Genomic DNA, 19,770 nt, shown 5'->3' with positions numbered 1-19,770 from the left:
CTCTACCAGGGGAGCTGGTAAGAGACCAAATAATAATTCAGACTGATAACAACACAGACCTCTCCCAGAAGGGCTGAAAAGATCTAACTAGGAGATAAACAGAAATAGCCTGACTAGTCCTTACCAGTAGTGTTGGGCGAACATCTAGATGTTCGGGTTCGGGCCGAACAGGCCGAACATGGCCGCGATGTTCGGGTGTTCGACCCGAACTCCGAACATAATGGAAGTCAATGGGGACCCGAACTTTTGTGGTTTGTAAAGCCTCCATACATGCTACATACCCCAAATTTACAGGGTATGTGCACCTTGGGAGTGGGTACAAGAGGAAAAAAAAATTAGCAAAAAGAGCTTATAGTTTTTGAGAAAATCGATTTTAAAGTTTCAAAGGGAAAACTGTCTTTTAAATGCGGGAAATGTCTGTTTTCTTTGCACAGGTAACATGTTTTTTGTCGGCATGCAGTCATAAATGTAATACATATAAGAGGTTCCAGGAAAAGGGACCGGTAACGCTAACCCAGCAGCAGCACACGTGATGGAACAGGAGGAGGCGCAGGAGGAGAAGGCCACGCTTTGTGAGACACAACAACCCAGGCCTTGCATGAGGGCAAGAAGCGTGCGGATAGCATGCTTTGTACCGCCATGCAGTCATAAATGTAATAAAGATAAGTGGTTCAATAAACAGGGACCACGCGGCAACGCTAACCCAGCAGCAGCAGACGTGATGGAACAGGAGCAGGCGCAGGAGGAGAAGGCCACGCTTTGTGAGACACAACAACCCAGGCCTTGCATGAGGGCAAGAAGCGTGCGGATAGCATGCTTTGTACCGCCATGCAGTCATAAATGTAATAAAGATAAGTGGTTCAATAAACAGGGACCACGCGGCAACGCTAACCCAGCAGCAGCAGACGTGATGGAACAGGAGCAGGCGCAGGAGGAGAAGGCCACGGTTTTTGAGACACAACAACCTAGGCCTTGCATGAGGACAAAAAGCGTGCGGATATAGCAGCAATGCTTTTTGCCGCCATGCAGTCATAAATGTAATACAGATGAGAGGTTCAATAAACAGGGACCGGAAATGCTACACCATCCCAGATGTTCATTGGTCATGTTACTTGGTTGGGGTCCTGGAGTGTTGCGTAGTCATTTCCAATCCAGGATTGATTCATTTTAATTTGAGTCAGACGGTCTGCATTTTCTGTGGAGAGGCGGATACGCCGATCTGTGATGATGCCTCCGGCAGCACTGAAACAACGTTCCGACATAACGCTGGCTGCCGGGCAAGCCAGCACCTCTATTGCGTACATTGCCAGTTCGTGCCAGGTGTCTAGCTTCGATACCCAATAGTTGAAGGGTGCAGATGGATTGTTCGACACAGCTACGTCATCTGACATGTAGTCCTTGACCATCTTCTCCAGGCGATCGGTGTTGGAGGTGGATCTGCACGCTTGCTGTTCAGTGGGCTGCTGCTGCATGGGTGTCAGAAAATTTTCCCACTCCAAGGACACTGCCGATACCGTTCCCTTTTGGGCACTAGCTGCGGCTTGCGTTGTTTGCTGCCCTCCTGGTCGTCCTGGGTTTGCGGAAGTCAGTCTGTCTGCGTACAACTGGCTAGAGGAGGGGGAGGATGTCAATCTCCTCTCTAAAGTCTCCACAAGGGCCTGCTGGTATTCTTCCATTTTGACCTGTCTGACTCTTTCTTCAAGCAGTTTTGGAACATTGTGTTTGTACCGTGGATCCAGAAGGGTATAAACCCAGTAATTGGTGTTGTCCAGAATGCACACAATGCGTGGGTCACGTTCAATGCAGTCTAGCATGAATTGAGCCATGTGTGCCAGAGTCCTACCAGAATCCTCATCATCCTCTTGTGAGCGTTGTGATAGTTGTTGTGATGCATCATAGTCGTCACCTTCCTCCTGGTCTGCTTCTGCTGACCATTCGCGTTGAATTGTGGAAGTCCAACGTGCACAGCTCTGGCCCTCGTCAGTGGTGGCATGAAATTCCTGCTCCAACTCCAGCTGTTCCTCCTCCTCTTCTTCGTCATAGCTGCTGGGGCCAGCGTTCCCTGAGGCGGATGGCCTGATGTTGGTACCATCACGCTGATCGTTTTCTCCTTCAGATTCCCCCAGTTGCATCATGACAGCTGTTTCCTTGATTTTCAACATTGACCTCTTCAGTAAACACAGCAGTGGTATGGTAATGCTGACTGAAGAGTTGTCACTGCTCACAAGCAACGTGGATTGCTCAAAATTTTGGAGGACTTGGCAGAGGTCCAACATGTTGGCCCAATCGGATCCACAGAAGCTTGGCAGCTGTCCGGATGCGCCTCGGTACTGCGCCGTCATGTACTGGACCACTGCACTCTTCTGCTCACAAAAGCGTGCTAGCATGTGCAGCGTAGAATTCCAGCGCGTAGGGACATCACACAGCAAGCGATGGTGGGGGAGATTGAAGCGCTCCTGCATCTTGGCGAGTGCCCCCGAAGCAGTACTGGAATTTCTACAATGTTTGGCCACTCGACGCACCTTCAACAGAAGATCGGCCACGCCTGGGTATGTCCTCAGGAACCGCTGAACTACTAGGTTCATCACGTGCGCCAGGCAAGGGATGTGTGTCAGCTTAGCCAACCTTAAAGCGCGAATGAGATTACTCCCATTATCACACACAACCATGCCCGGTTTCAAGTCCAGCGGTGCCAGCCACAAATCCGTCTGTTCCTTTATTCCCTTCCAAATTTCCTCCCCTGTGTGCTGCTTATCCCCAAGGCAGATCAGCTTCAGCAACGCTTGCTGACGCATGCCAACAGCTGTGCTGCACTGCTTCCACGATCCTACTGCTGCTGGGTTAGCGTTTCCGGATGAGGTACAGCTTTGAGATGCGTTGGAGGAGAAGGAGTCAGAGAGGTAGGTGCTGCTGTTGTTATCCAGTGGGAGGGACGGCGGTGCAGCTGTTTGCGGCGTGGGCAACACCCGCGCCGTAGCAGGTGAGGAATCGCTGCCAGGCTCCACAAGGTTCACCCAGTGCGCGGTAAGGGAGATGTATCGACCCTGGCCGAACGCACTCGTCCAAGTGTCAGTGGTGAGGTGAACCTTGCAGGCAACGGCATTCTTCAAGCTTCGGGTTATTTTGCTGACCACGTGCTCATGCAACTCAGGCACTGCAGAGCGCGCAAAGTGGTAGCGGCTGGGAACCACGTAACGTGGGATGGCCACTGACATCATGCCCTTGAAGCTGTTTGTCTCCACCACTCGATATGGCAGCATTTCGCAGGCCAGAAGCTTGGCTATGCTGGCTGTTACTGCCACGGCCCGGGGGTCATTTGCTGGCAATTTCCTCTTGCGCTCAAACATCTCCGACACAGACAACTGAACCGTAGCGCTGCACACGGAAGGGCTGTTGGTTGTTGTGTTTGGTGAACACTGGGAGACCTCAAGAGCACTACTCCGGAAAGTGACAGTGTCAGCGTCGTCTGATGTTTGTGAATGTTGTGAACCACGCAATGGCTGGGCTACTGCTGCTGCTGAGGCGGGTCTGGTGGTGAGTCTGGTGAACCCAAGGGAGGCAGTGTTGCTGGTACCCTGTCCTGCCGCGTTTGCCCACAGAGTGGGATGTTTGGATAGCATGTGGCGGCTCATGCTGGTGGTGGAGAGGTTGTTAATACTTTTCCCCCTGCTCAGGCGAGTCTTGCACACCTTGCAAATCGCCATGGTAACATCCTCAGTGCAGTGTTCAAAGAAAGCCCAGACTTTGGAGCACCTGCCTCCTTGCTGGCGATTTCTGTTTCCTCCTCTTTTGCCTCTCACTCTAACTTCCACGCTTGTGGTGCCTGAAATTGCGCGCCGCCTACCTTGTGGCACAAGGCGAACTCGTGCAGCAGTGGGTTCTTCAACAGACTCATCTGTGCTGCTGCTACGACGGCGATGTTCTCGTTCACAAATAAAATCTGGGTCTCTGTCCACATTGTCCATACCCTCCTCTTCCATCTCCTCAAACTCGTCATATGTCATTGTGGGGGGCCGCCGCCGTGGAGTAGAGCTCCCCAGAACAACCTCTGCGCAGCTCACTCCAACGTCGTCTTCCAGATCTTGTCGGCCGACCTCCTGCAATTGCAACCCCTCCTGCCCAACTTGCTCTGGGATTTGGGTTTCCGAGTCCTCCTCGGACTCGCCTTGTATTTCAGTGCGCGGTGCATTTCCCACACTTAATGGTTGTGAATCCGGGCACAACATTTCTGGCTGTTCCTCCATTGACCTTTCATAGGTGGAAGTTTGTTGGGCTGGGAATAGCTCCTGCGAATACCCCATTGTGTCCTGAGGTAATTCATAGGACTGGTTATCTGGCAGTTGTGTGCGTGGTGTCGCTGCCGGTTGTGTCAGCTTTGTGCCCACTGGCTCCTTGTAACTGGCTGAGGACTCGGACCTCGTGCGTGATGTGCTGGTGCTGCTTAACCCACTGCTGGACGCTTGAGAGGTCATCCAAGTAATTATCTGGTCCTGTTCTTTTGGATTTGTGAGGGTTGTTGTCCTGGACAACATGGGCGGTATTGAGTGGGTTTTCTTGGGTGCTCCCCTGTGGCCTGTACGTGAACCGTCAGGGGAAACACCTCTTCCCTTGCCCCTTCCTCTTTCACCGGATTTCTTCCTCATTTCACTTATCCTTACAGTACACGCTGACTGGCAGCAGTACAGTGGCAGTACAGAAATGGTATACAGTACCACTATTCCCAGCAGCGACACAGAGCACAATGCTATACAGTGGCGGGTGAGCGGTGTACTACTGTTCCCAGGCCCAGCAGACACAGAGTGGAAGTAAACACAATGCTATATAGTCTGGCTGAGCGGTGTACACAGAGTGGCAGTACACACAATGCTATATAGTCTGGCTAAGCCGTGTACACAGAGTGTCAGAAAACACAATGCTATATATAGCGTGGCTGAGCGAGGTGCACAGTGGCAGTACACACAATGCTATATTAGTCAGGCTAAGCCGTGTACACAGAGTGTCAGTAAACAATGGTATATAGTCTGGCTGAGCGGTGTACACAGAGTGTCAGTAAACAACGGTATATAGTCTGGCTGAGCGGTGTACACAGAGTGGCAGTAAACACAATGCTATATATAGCGTGGCTGAGCGAGGTGCACAGTGGCAGTACACACAATGCTATATAGTCAGGCTAAGCCGTGTACACAGAGTGTCAGAAAACACAATGCTATATATAGCGTGGCTGAGCGAGGTGCACAGTGGCAGTACACACAATGCTTTTTAGTCAGGCTGAGCCGTGTACACAGAGTGTCAGTAAACAATGGTATATAGTCTGGCTGAGCGGTGTACACAGAGTGTCAGTAAACAACGGTATATAGTCTGGCTGAGCGGTGTACACAGAGTGGCAGTAAACACAATGCTATATATAGCGTGGCTGAGCGAGGTGCACAGTGGCAGTACACACAATGCTATAGAGCCAGGCTAAGCCGTGTACACAGAGTGTCAGAAAACACAATGCTATATATAGCGTGGCTGAGCGAGGTGCACAGTGGCAGTACACACAATGCTATATTAGTCAGGCTAAGCCGTGTACACAGAGTGTCAGAAAACACAATGCTATATATAGCGTGGCTGAGCGAGGTGCACAGTGGCAGTACACACAATGCTATATATAGCGTGGCTGAGCGAGGTGCACAGTGGCAGTACACACAATGCTATATATAGCGTGGCTGAGCGAGGTGCACAGTGGCAGTACACACAATGCTATATTAGTCAGGCTAAGCCGTGTACACAGAGTGTCAGAAAACACAATGCTATATATATAGCGTGGCTGAGCGAGGTGCACAGTGGCAGTACACACAATGCTATATATAGCGTGGCTGAGCGAGGTGCACAGTGGCAGTACACACAATGCTATATATAGCGTGGCTGAGCGAGGTGCACAGTGGCAGTACACACAATGCTATATATAGCGTGGCTGAGCGAGGTGCACAGTGGCAGTACACACAATGCTATATTAGTCAGGCTAAGCCGTGTACACAGAGTGTCAGAAAACACAATGCTATATATATAGCGTGGCTGAGCGAGGTGCACAGTGGCAGTACACACAATGCTATATATAGCGTGGCTGAGCGAGGTGCACAGTGGCAGTACACACAATGCTATATATAGCGTGGCTGAGCGAGGTGCACAGTGGCAGTACACACAATGCTATATTAGTCAGGCTAAGCCGTGTACACAGAGTGTCAGAAAACACAATGCTATATATATAGCGTGGCTGAGCGAGGTGCACAGTGGCAGTACACACAATGCTATATATAGCGTGGCTGAGCGAGGTGCACAGTGGCAGTACACACAATGCTATATATAGCGTGGCTGAGCGAGGTGCACAGTGGCAGTACACACAATGCTATATATAGCGTGGCTGAGCGAGGTGCACAGTGGCAGTACACACAATGCTATATTAGTCAGGCTAAGCCGTGTACACAGAGTGTCAGAAAACACAATGCTATATATATAGCGTGGCTGAGCGAGGTGCACAGTGGCAGTACACACAATGCTATATATAGCGTGGCTGAGCGAGGTGCACAGTGGCAGTACACACAATGCTATATATAGCGTGGCTGAGCGAGGTGCACAGTGGCAGTACACACAATGCTATATTAGTCAGGCTAAGCCGTGTACACAGAGTGTCAGAAAACACAATGCTATATATATAGCGTGGCTGAGCGAGGTACACAGTGGCAGTAAACAATGCTATATATAGTGTGGCTGAGCGAGCGGTGTACTACTGTTCCCAGCAGCGACACACAATGACTGGGGGGGACCCTGGCTAGCGTGGCTGGAGAGCGAACTACCCTGCCTGCCTACCCAAAGCTAAACCCACAGACAAATGGCGGAGATATGACGTGATTCGGGTATTTATTTACCCGAACCACGTGACCGTTCGGCCAATCAGAGCGCGTTCGGGCCCGAACCACGTGACCCGTTCGGCCAATCACAGCACTAGCCGACCGTTCGGGGAACGTTCGGCCATGCGCTCTTAGTTCGGCCATGTGGCCGAACGGTTTGGCCGAGCACCGTCAGGTGTTCGGCCGAACTCGAACATCACCCGAACAGGGTGATGTTCTGCAGAACCCGAACAGTGGCGAACACTGTTCGCCCAACACTACTTACCAGTAGAGCTGGTAAGGAACTAGTTAACCAGATAGCTAGGGTAGCTAGGCTAAACCTTCCCAGAGGAGCTGGGAAGGTAATACAAGTGACTAGGATAGTTTGTATGTCTGCATGAGTTTTAGTGATAACAGAGATGTATAGCTGCTTGTAGTAAGCGTAAAACTCTGTGTTGATGTCTCCTGGGTGAGTCAATTTTTTGGGACAAACGATCGAAACCATTAATTTGGTGTAAAATTGGATCTTTTAATTGTATGGTGTGTTGTCACCTTTAGTGTTAAGCTGGCCACACACCATACAATTAAAAGATCTAGTTTTAAATTTGATAAATACGATTAGTTGTCCCAAAAAAACAAAAGCTTTTTTTGTTTTCGATCGAGAAATCTGATCGAATTTCATGTTTTTTTATTTTATTTTTAGATTGAATATGTTGGAAAATGTAGACCAATTTTATCAATAATTGTATGGTGTGTGATGGATTGTGAAACTGTATTCAACCAGAAAAACATTTATATAACTATTCAGTACATTTTTCTCTTGATTTTTCTAACCAACCAATATTTTCAGAGTGTACAATCTTTTAACCGGAAGTTGTGGCAATTTCGAACATACGTGTGCGGTACCTCGAATATTCTGATTGCAACTTACGATCAATTGGAAAATTGGATCGGAATGCTCGAATTGAATCAAAATAAAAAAAAAATGTATGGTGTGTGGCCACCTTTAGGCTTTAGGAGGGAGGATTAGAGTTAGGTATTACATCAGTGTTGCTTGCAAATGTTTGCCAAAGTCATTTTTGCATCGAAAATTCTATTTTCGATTTGAGAACATTTTCGCAAAAAAATGATGTGACAGCAACATACAGGGGTTGGACAAAATAATGGAAACACCTTGAAAATCAACAAAATATATTTTAATACGGCGTAGGTCCACCTTTTGCAGCAATTACTGCCTCAATTCACAGAGGTATTGATTCATACAAATTGTGAATTGTTTCCAAAAGCTTTTTAGCCCATTCTTCAGTTAAAACACCCTCCAGTCCTTTTAGAGACGATGGCGGCGGAAATCTGCTTCTTACTTGAATCTCTAATAACAACCATAAATGCTCAATAATGTTAAGGTCTGGGGATTGTGGTGGACAGATGAGATGCTCAACTTCATTAGAAGGTTCCTCATACCATTCTTTAACAATTCTAGCTGTATGGATTGGGGCATTATCATCTTGAAAGCTGGCATTCCCCTCCGGAAACAGTTCTTGAACCATAGGATGAAATTAGTCGCCCAAAATTATTAAATAGACTCAGCTGTTAATTCTTCCATGAAGGAAAATCATTGGCCTGACGGATTTTTAAGAAATAGCACCCCAGATCATCACAGAACCCCCGCCATGTTTTATGATTAGGAGAAGTCAGTCTGGATGAAATCCTTCTTTCGGCTGTCTCCAAATGTACATTCGGCTGGAGGTCAGAGAAAATCACATTTTTCCACGGCTCGGGGGACCAATTCTGGTGGATTCTACACCACTCTAAACGCTTTGAAACATTTGTCTTTGAGAGCAGAGGTTTTCTAATTGCAGTTCTTCCGTGGAATGCAGATTTGTGCAGCTCCCGACTAACAGTTTTTGTGTTTGGGTTCTGTAGGTGTTCATTCAGCTCTGCAGTGATTTTAGGAGCCGTGGTCTTGCAAGCTTTTCTAACAATTAGATTTAGAGTCCAACGGTCTCTCTCAGACAACTTCGACTTTCCGCCACAACTGTACTTTGCTGAGGATGTTTTTCCTTCTCTTTCAAAGGCAGTCATTACTTTTGAGACAGTTCCTCTTGAAATGCCAAGCATTCGGGCAGTTTCTGTTACAGTAGCGCCTGCTATACGAGCACCAACAATTTGGCCTCTTTGAAAGCCTGAGAGATCTGCCATTTTTATAAATTATAACCAACTTTGGTTTAAATATCTGTAAAAAAACAATTATTTTAATTAAACATATCAAATAACAAAAATAATAAACAAACAAAAAATGTAACATATGTCAACTTAAGTTTTGATTGCTTAAATTTAACATGTTCAAAGATTATGATGCCAAAATGTTAGGTGTTTCCATGATTTTGCCCAACCCCTGTAGGAGAAATGTAATGTATATCTCATTTTAAATGACTTCCTATTTGTGAGTGTTTACATCTTTTTTAAATTTTAATTTTTGCAAAAGTGGTCCTTTGAAGCCTATGTGGTGAGGATATGGGGAAAAGCAGAAAATATTGATATGGAAAAAAGAAGAGTTGTAAACTCTGCAGGAATCACTTCTTTAGCAACCATCTGCTGAACCCATATTTTTAAAGTTCCAAATCATTATCCATTCGCTGAAAACACAGCATTTGTGTAAATCTCATGTCTGCTGATAACTTGACTTGAATCTGGCATCCTATTTGCAGTGCTGCCATAAAACAATAGTTCTATACGAGAAACACTGTACCTTAAGAGAAACGCTGTACTTTACTGCTTAGGTTCTCAACAAATGGTACACATACCTTAGGGGAAGAAGTTTTAAATCAGGATGATACCATTTATTGGCTAACTAAAAATGAATAAAAATAAGCAAGCTTTCGGCCTTGCAGCGTTCGTCGGGCTTATATCCTGTTAGTTTGCAGGCTGGTGGTACAGACAGCTATATACATGCAACATCAAAAGGGAAAACAGATATTTTTTTCAAGCATAAATACATGTCATTAAGATGCTTTAATTCAAACAGACCATCTAAATGGGGTTAGAGGTTGTTAGCGGAGATAATGATGCTTGTTTACTCCATGCTCACAGACCTGGGATTAGGATTGACCCAGAGGTATCGTAAATTCTTAGTTCACAAGTTCAACTAGAATGGCTGAGAAAGTTCAAATACCATCAGCCTCATACCAATATAAAAAGTTGTTGTCCGTATTCAAACCCTTCTCCACAGCTTTGAACCAATTTATAAATTTTGTTTCTGCTATTAATCGATCATTTGACGTTTTGAAGCCACCCTTCAGGGCAGTGACACGAAGATCATCCATGCTGTATCCGTTGGATCGAAAGTGTGTAGCAACTGGAAGTGCAGATTTGGTATCATTAATAGTGTGCCTGTGTCCATTCATACGTTTGCGCAGAGTTTGTCCAGTTTCTCCCACGTACATAACATTGGGGCATTTAGCACACATGATCAGATATACCAGATTGGTGGAACCACAGGAAAATGTACCTTGTACTCTGTACTCCTGTTGTGAACCTGATATCGTTAACCTGTCAGTGGAGTAAATGTGTCTGCAGGTCCCACATATTTTTTGTCGGCAGGGTGATGTTCCGTTTTGTTGAGGCCTATTCAAAGAACTCCTGACAATCATCTGTTTTAGATTGTGTGGTTGCCGATATGACAAGAGTGGAAGTTTAGGGAATATCGTTCTCAGTCTGTGATCCTTGTGTAAAATGCGATGAAGTTCGTGAAGTTACGCGTGCGTAATGCGGCAACGCGTATTTTTGTACGCATTGCGGCCCGCAATAGCGCTAATTGCAGTCGGGGAATGCGGAAAAAGCTACGCGTGGCTAGGCCTGTCGGCAAAAACGAAACTAGCTGGCAGCGGTGGACCAGAGGAGCAGTGAGTGGCTGCGAGGGCACAGGACTGCTGCAGGGGGCTGGTAGAAGCCCCAGGTGAGTAAAACTCATTTTTTTTTCTGGCTTAAGTATCCCTTTAAGGCGATCCAGGTGCTTGTCTGTGTCCATCCTGTCAGAACAAATCCGGTTGTACCTTATAACTTGTATTTATGCTTGAAAAAAATATCTGTTTTCCCTTTTGATGTTGCATGTATATAGCTGTCTGTACCACCAGCCTGCAAACTAACAGGATATAAGCCCGACGAAGGCTGCAAGGCTGAAAGCTTGTTTATTTTTATTCATTTTTAGTTAGCCAATAAATAGTATCATCCTGATTTAAAACTTCTTGCTCTTACTGATGGCTAACACGGTAAAATACCCTACTGCTACTACTATACCTTAGGGGGTGCATTAGTTGGACTCAAGGCTACTGGATCTTTTCATAGCCAATCCATTATGATTTGTTCTGTGAGTAGGGAAAAATGCTAAATCATATTTAAATGAACATATTATAATATAAACCATTTTTAATTTAGTTAGAGGTAGGGCCCCTACCAGCAGAGGATAACCTCATCGTAGTAGGAGGGTCAAGTACTTGATAATGTGCATGCAAGCTATTATGGAAACCAACATCCTCCAATGGTACTTAGGTGCATCTGATTTGAATGCAGGGTGTGTATTTTGTTTATTAGTAGGCTCTGCACACTTGGTGCAGGTAGTCATTTGGATGCAGTTTGTCCTAAGTAGCACTGCCCCTTTTTCGCTGTGTACAAAAGCTGGAAGTATATTCTTAGGCCAGCTTTTCCTATTTAATAGTTTAGCTCTTAGTGCATATGCAGAGCTTTTATTTTGTGTTCAAGGTGTGTTTGTTGTCTCGGGGGGGGGGGGGGGGGGCGATGCACTGATCTACCTTTTTTTTACATAAATATAATAGGTTAGAACCATGAAAGGATGTTTGCAGAGCATTTATACACAATTATTGATTACTCCTAACAAATATATATATATATATATATATATATGTATGTATATATATATATATATATATATATATATATATATATATATGGGTGAGATGGTATTAGCAATAGTAGGGGGTGCTTGGCCAAAGCAGTCCTAAATAAAGGGTTATTATTAATTGTATTTAGTATTTTTATAGAGCTGAGTGACATCTTCTGCAGCGTTGTACAATGTTTATTGTAGAGATGGGACGACGAATCCGGCGAATCCACGAATCCCTCGAATATTGGGAAATATTCGATATTCGTGGATTCGAATCCCGACGCCATTTTCCACTTTACGAATCCGCCGAATCCCGACGCTGCATCGCCGCGCATCCGCCGCTCGCACTCGTCCTCCTCCGACCCGCGCCTCCTCCGACCGCCCCGCGCCTCCTCCGCCCGGCCGCCCGCATACTTTGTATCAACTCACCCGTCCAGTGGAGCGCAGACAGAGCGGCAGACCTCTCGCTGACTTCCTGGTTCCCTCTAGTGACGGCTTTTACAATGACGTCATCAGTAAAAGCCGGTCCGGCCACTAGAGGGAACCGAGAAGTAAGGACGAGGTCTGCCGCTCTGTCTGCGCTCCACTGGACATGTGAGTTGACTTGACACTTATGCAGGGGTGAGCGAGGAGGCACGGGGGACGGAGGAGGCCATGGGGGTGAGCGGAGGAGGCACGGGGGGGGGGGGGGGGGAGCGACACCTACCTACACCTACCTACACCTACCTACACCTACCTACACCTACCTACACCTACCTACCTACCTACCTACCTACCTACCTACCAACCACTTTACCTACCTACCTGCCACTAAACCTACCTAAAGGCCCCCTATACGTACCTACCTACCTACCGGGCACTATACCTACCTACCTACAGGCCCCTATACCTACCTAAAGGCCCCCTATACTACCTACCTACCACTATACCTACCTACCTACAGGCCCCTATACCTACCTAAAGGCCCCCTATATGTACCTACCTACCTAAAGGCCCCTATACCTACCTAAAGGCCTCTATACCTACCTACCTAAAGGCCCCCTATACGTACCTACCTACCTAAAGGCCCCTATACCTACCTACCTAAAGGCCCCTATACCTACCTACCTACATACCTACCTATACTTAAGGCCTTATACCCTGCTACCTATACTGAAGGTCCCTTTAACTACCTACCTACCTACAGGACACTATACCTACCTACCGGCCACTATACCTACCTACCTACCTACAGGCCACTATACCTACCTAAAGGCCCCCTATACGTACCTACCTACCTACCTAAAGGCCCCTATACCTACCTACCTACCTAAAGGCCCCTATACTTACCTACCTACCTACCTACCTAAAGGCCCCTATACCTACCTACAGGCCTCTATACCTACCTACCTACTTAAAGGCCCCCTATACGTGCCTACCTACCTAAAGGCCCCTATACCTACCTACCTAAAGGCCCCTATACCTACCTACCTACATACCTACCTATACTTAAGGCCCTATACCCTGCTACATATACTGAAGGTCCTTTTAACTAAGTACCTACCTACAGGACACTATAGCTACCTACCGGCCACTATACTTACCTACCTACCTACAGGCCACTATACCTACCTAAAGGCCCCCTATACGTACCTACCTACCTACCTAAAGGCCCCTATACCTACCTACCTAAAGGCCCCTATACCTACCTACCTACATACCTCCCTTTACTTAAGGCCCTATACCCTGCTACCTATACTGAAGGTCCCTTTACCTACCTAAAGGCCCCTATACCCACCTACATACCTACCTATACTTAAGGCCTCTATATACCCTGTTACCTATACTGAAGGCCCTATACCCTGCTACCTATACTGAAGGTCCCTTTACCTACCTAAAGGCCCCTATACCTACCTACATACCTACCTATACTTAAGGCCTCTATATACCCTGCTACCTATACTGAAGGCCCATATACCCTGCTACCTATACTGAAGGCCCCTATACCCTGCTACCTATACTGAAGGCCTATATACCCTGCTACCTATACTGAAGGCCCATATACCCTGCTACCTATACTGAAGGCCCATATACCCTGCTACCTATACTGAAGGCCCATATACCCTGCTACCTATACTGAAGGCCCATATACCCTGCTACCTATACTGAAGGCCCATATACCCTGCTACCTATACTGAAGGCACATATACCCTGCTACCTATACTGAAGGCACATATACCCTGCTACCTATACTGAAGGCACATATACCCTGCTATCTATACTGAAGGCCCATATACCTTTCTACCTATACTGAAGGCCCATATACCTTGCTACCTATACTGAAAGCTACCAATATTGAAGGCACCCATACCTAGCTAGCTATACTGAAGGCACCTTTACCTCGCTACCTATACTGCGGGCAACTATACCACGGATCGCACAATTCGTATGTGCAGGATTCGTTAGATTCGGGATTCGAAAGGTTCGAGATATTCGAGAACCTTTTTAGATTCGGATCCGGATTCGGATTCGAAGAAATTGTGGATTCGTCCCATCCCTAGTATATTGTCTTGTCATTTAACTGTCCCTTCAGAGGGCCTCCCAATCTAATCCCTACCATAGTCATATGTCTATCGTAGTCTAGCGCCAATTTAGGGGGAAGCCAATTAACTGTATGTTTGCATGCTATAATGTGTGTAGCCAAACCATGGAATCATGGCTGGACTATTAACTCTCAAGAGTTCTCATTTAAATAGGGGATTTCCATATTCAGACACAGGATTTCCATAATTCTTGGAATTCCCTTCTTAAAGCTTGCCTTGCTTGCATACTTCATGTTATGTTTTCAAGCTCCAGGCAGATTAGCCATATTACTTAAATTTAGATAATCAGGGCTGTCATTTGGGTATTTATATAAAGCTGTATTTCTCATTTCTGATCTGTTTGTTCATGCTTGGTATATGCATTAAATCAATTAGGGAAACCGATCAGTATGTTTATCATTTGTGGCTTGTGACAGTCAGCAGTGTGACCGCAATGGCTTTCACATCAGATTAGATAATTTGACCAGCCTATTATTCACACCACAAGGTTTGTGGCAATTGTAATTTGGATGCATATGAAATTTGGCACCATCGCGAATGATTAATTCATTTCACTGTGTATGCTGGAAATGAAGGTCACAGCAATACAGATGCACAAATAAAATGATTTAACAAGAAAACAGCAAGACATCTCCATTGTAACTACAATATGTGACTATATAGTACATGGAGAAATCCGTATTTAGGTGTTTGATAATAAAACATTTGTGAAAGGGGGGTGGGGGGGGGTGCAACAGGCTTTGGAGCCACATCACACAACAGACTTACATGCTGCTGCTACTGGTCAGAGCTACTAAGATATTCATGAGCTTCTACTAACATACAGTTGCTAAATAGCTATGACGCATGACAGCAGCTAGTTGTTGTCACTCAAGTTTATCTTTCATGTGCCATGGTCCATACTGTGACAATATTTAGAGACAGCCCAAACGGTTCGCCAGCTAACGGTTTCCGGCGAACTTCCGTGGTTCGCGATCGCGGAGAACCGCAAACTTTTCCAGAACTTCGGTTCGCCCCCATAGTGCATCATGAGGGTCAACTTTGACCCTCTACATCACAGTCAGCAGGCACATTGTAGCCAATCAATTCAGCCACACCCTCCCTTATAACAGGCAGGCACCCCCAGCCATTTTACTCACTCGTGTGCCTGCAGTAAATAGAGAAGGGATAGCTGCTGTGCAGAGACTTATAGGGAAAGCTTAGTTAGGCTCTTGTAGGCTTCTTAGCTTGCTCCTTGCTGATTCTTGTTGCTAAAAAAGCTCTCATCAACACTTTTGAGAGCTAATCTTGTTCTTGTGATCTATTTTTTTTTTGTGTGGCCCACTTGCATTATATACAGCCCTGTCAGTCAGTCGCAGCTGGCCTTTGGCCCCTTGGTGGTATAATTACTACTGTGCCAGTGCCAGGTGCACATTGTAATACCCATCACTGCATATACCTACCTGTTGTTCACAGTGCACCCATCTACCTACGTGAGCGCACGCAGTGTCACTGTGCCTGGGCGGTACCTGTCTGTGTGTGACAGGTGCACATTGTAATACCCATCACTGCATATACCTACCTGTTGTTCACAGTGCACCCACTTACCTACGTGAGCGCACACAGTGCAACTGTGCCTGTCCGGTACCTGTCTGTATGTGACAGGTGCACATTGTAATACCCATCCCTGCATATACTGTACCTACTACCTATTGTTCACTTCAGTGCACCCACCTACCTACATGAGTGCACACAGTGTCACTGTGCCTGGCTGGTACCTGTCTGTGTGTGACAGGTGCACATTGTAATACCCATCACTGCATATACCTACTACTTGTTGTTCACTTCAGTGCACCCACCTACCAACATGAGCGCATGCAGTGTCACTGTGCCTGTCCGGTACCTGTCTGTGTGTGACAGGTGCACATTGTAATACACTTCCATCACTGCATATACCTACCTGTTGTTCACAGTGCACCCACCTACCTACCTACATGAGTGCACGCAGTGTGATATACCACTCCGTGCATACCTGTTAACTGCACCTGTGTGGCTGCACATTGTATTAGTCAAGTCAGTACATACCACTCACTTCATCCCCCCCCCCCCGATATGGACAAAACGGACAAAACAGGTGGAGGCAGAGGTAGAGGCAGACCCAGAGAAAGGCCACCCGGCAGGTCTGTGCGAGGTCGTGCTGATGTGATTTCGTGTGGCCCTGGACCAAAGTACAGTGCTCAGAAGAAGAAACGCCCCATCAACTCCCAAGATTGACAGGACGTGGTGGACTATTTAACACAGAACACCTGATCTTCCGCAGCCACCATCACTACTACAAGCACCACATCCGCTGCATTTGACAGTTCGCAGGAGTTATTTGGTGGGGAAATCACTGATGCACGGCCATTATTGTTACAACCAGATGAAGGCGCTAAGCAAGTTACACCACCTCATATGTCTGAGTTAGGCAACACTACGGACGTAACGTGTGAGGAGGAGGATGATGAAGTACCTGCTGTTGGTGCAGTTTTGGAGGTGTCTGAGGCATGCGAAGCTGGGCAGGATGATTATGATGGTGACGATGATATGGATGCCACGTATGTTTCCAATAGAGGAGATGAACAGGCGGACAGTTCAGAGGGGGAGTCAGAGAAGAGTAGGAGGAGATGAGTTCCTGAAAGAAGCATGGGGAGCTCGTCGTCAGAAACAGCTGGTGGCAGTGTCCGGCGCCATTTATCGCCACCTATGGACAGCCAGCCAACATGCCCTTCAATGTCAGCTGCTGATGCCACCATAGTGCCATCACCCCAGGGGGGCTCAGCGGTTTGGAAATGTTTTAATGTGTCTGCCGTAGATCAGAGCAATGCCATCTGTTCTCTCTGCCTCTAAAAATTGAGCCGTGGAAAGGCCAACACCCACGTAGGGACAACTGCCTTACGAAGGCACATGGAGAAAAGGCACAAACTGTAATGGGAAGAGCACCTGAGCAAAAGCAGCACACAAAAGAAAAGCCACCCTCCTTCTCCTCTTCCTCCTTCAGGAGCAACATCTTCAGCCGCTTTCTCCCTTGCACCTACACAGCCACCCTCCTCCACTCTGCTTCTGACCTTGAGCGGTTCCTGCTCCTCTGCCCACAGCAGCCAGGTGTTACCATACCAGCTGGTGGACTCTGAGGCCTTCCGTAATTTTTTAGATATTGGGACACCGCAGTGGAAGATGCCAGGTCGCAATTATTTCTCTAAAAAGGCGATACCCAAACTGTACCGTGAAGTTGAGTGGCAAGTGTTGTCATCTCTGGCACACAGCGTTGGGTCAAGGGTCCACCTGACCACAGATGCCTGGTCTGCCAAGCACGGTCAGGGCAGGTACATTGCTTACACAGCCCATTGAGTCAACCTGGTGACCGATGGCAAGCAGGGAATATGTGGCTGTGCAGCGGACCAACTTGTGACACCTCCACGGCTTGCAGACAGGCCTCCTGCCACCTCCTCTCCTCCTGCTACATCCTCTTCGCTGTCATCATCCTCCTCCTCCTTGGCTGAGTGGCAGTTCAACTCTACTGGTGCTGCAATCTCCTATCCAGCTACACAGACCCAGCTCCCCAGGGCCTATGCTGCATGCCAGGTACGACGGTGTCACGCCATCTTAGACATGTCTTGCCTCAAAGCGGAGAGTCACACTGGAGCAGCTCTCCTGGCTGCTCTTAACAAACAGGTGGATCAGTGGCTGACCCCGCACCAGCTGGAGATTGGCAACGTGGTGTGTGACAACGGCAGCAATCTCATTTCTGCTTTGAATTTGGGAAAGCAGACAAATGTACCCTGCATGGCACATGTGCTGAATCTAGTAATTCAAAGATTTGTGTCAAAGTACCCAGGCTTAGAGGACATCCTGAAGCAGGCCAGGAAGTTGTGTGGGCATTTCAGGCGGTCTTATGCGGCCTTGGCACGCTTTGCCGATATTCAGCGGAGAAACAAGTTGCCGGTGAGATGTCTGATTTGTGATAGCCCGACTCCCTGGAATTTGACCCTCCTTATGTTCTCTCGCCTGCTAGAAAAGGAGAAAGCCATCACCCAGTACCTCTACAACTACAGTAGAAGTACACAGTCTGGGGAAATGGGGATTTTCTGGCCCAACAACTGGACACTCATGCAAAATGCATGCAGGCTCATGCGGCTGTTTGAGGAGGGGACCAACCTGGTAAGTCGCAGTGAAGGCACCATCAGCAACTTGATCCCGTACACTTACTTCCTGGAGCGTGCCGTGCGTAGAGTGGTGGATCAGGCTGTGGAGGAGCGTGAACAGGAACAGTTATGGGAGGAAGCGTTGTGGGATCAATTCTCATCAGAACCAGATGTTTCCTCAACACCTGCGGCAGCACAGAGGGGGGAGGAGAAAGAGGAGGAAGAGTCATGTGGGGAAGAAGAGTCAGACTCGGATGATGAGGAAAGTGTTTCTTTGGAGGAGGAGGAGGAGGCGGCGGCAGAAGAACAACCACAGCAGGCTTTGCAGGGGGCTTGTGCTGCTCAACGTTCCCGTGGTATTGTTTGTGGCTGGGAGGAGGAGGAGGACTTACCTGACGTCACTGAGGAAGAGCAAGAGGAGATGGATAGTATGTCTGGATCTGTGCAGATACGTCTGCATCCAACTTTGTGCAGATGTCCAGCCTGTTGAGGGACCCTCGTATAAAAAACTCAAGGGGAATGACAATTAATGGGTGGCCACGCTACTAGACCCTCGGTATAGGCACAAAGTGGCAGACATGTTATCAACTCACCTGAAGGCAGAAAGGATGCAGCACTTGCAGAACAAGCTGGCAACTATGCTTTACAATGCGTTTAAGAGTGATGTCACAGCACAACGCAATAAAGGTACCACTGTCAGTAATCCTTCTCCCATGTCCATGCAGGCAGGAACAGGACGCTCTAGCGATCTCATGGTGATGTCGGACATGCGGACATTCTTTAGTCAAACGCCTTGCCTTAGCCCTTCTGGATCCACCCTCCACTAACGCCTGGACCGGCAGGTAGCCGACTACCTGGCCTTAAGTGTGGATGTAGACACTGTGAGCAGCGACGAACCCTTGGACTACTGGGAGCGCAGGCTTGACCTGTGGCCAGAGCTGTCCTAATTTGCCATGCAACTTCTGTCTTCCCTTCATCCTGTCAGAAAGGACCTTCAGCGAAGCTGGAGGCATTGTCACTGAGAAGAGAAGTCGCCTAAGTCACAAAAGTGTTCAGTACCTCACCTTTATAAAAAATGAATGAGGCATGGATCCCGGAGTGCTGCTGCCCGCCCAAAGACTAAGTCAGTCCCCACACACAGCATCTCTGACAGCACGCCATGTGACTGCCTGCCCCAAGACTAAGTCTCTCCCCACACAGCACCTCAGCCCCCAGGCCGCTTGACTGCCTTCACCGCCACCACCAACAGGGTCCAG

The 19,770-nt window shown here is 47.5% G+C and overlaps 1 protein-coding gene across 2 annotated transcripts in view; it reads left to right on the top strand.

Moving 5' to 3' along the window:
* The window catches only part of LOC137506082 (neuronal acetylcholine receptor subunit alpha-7-like), a 237,989-nt gene that overhangs the window by 85,038 nt on the left and 133,181 nt on the right, over nucleotides 1-19,770 (top strand). The window lies entirely within an intron of this gene.

The sequence above is a fragment of the Hyperolius riggenbachi genome, chromosome 1 (assembly GCF_040937935.1).
Source record: "Hyperolius riggenbachi isolate aHypRig1 chromosome 1, aHypRig1.pri, whole genome shotgun sequence".
Taxonomy (NCBI): Eukaryota; Metazoa; Chordata; class Amphibia; order Anura; family Hyperoliidae; genus Hyperolius; species Hyperolius riggenbachi.
Note: the sequence above shows the minus strand (reverse complement) of the source record. Positions and strands in the feature narration are given on the sequence as shown.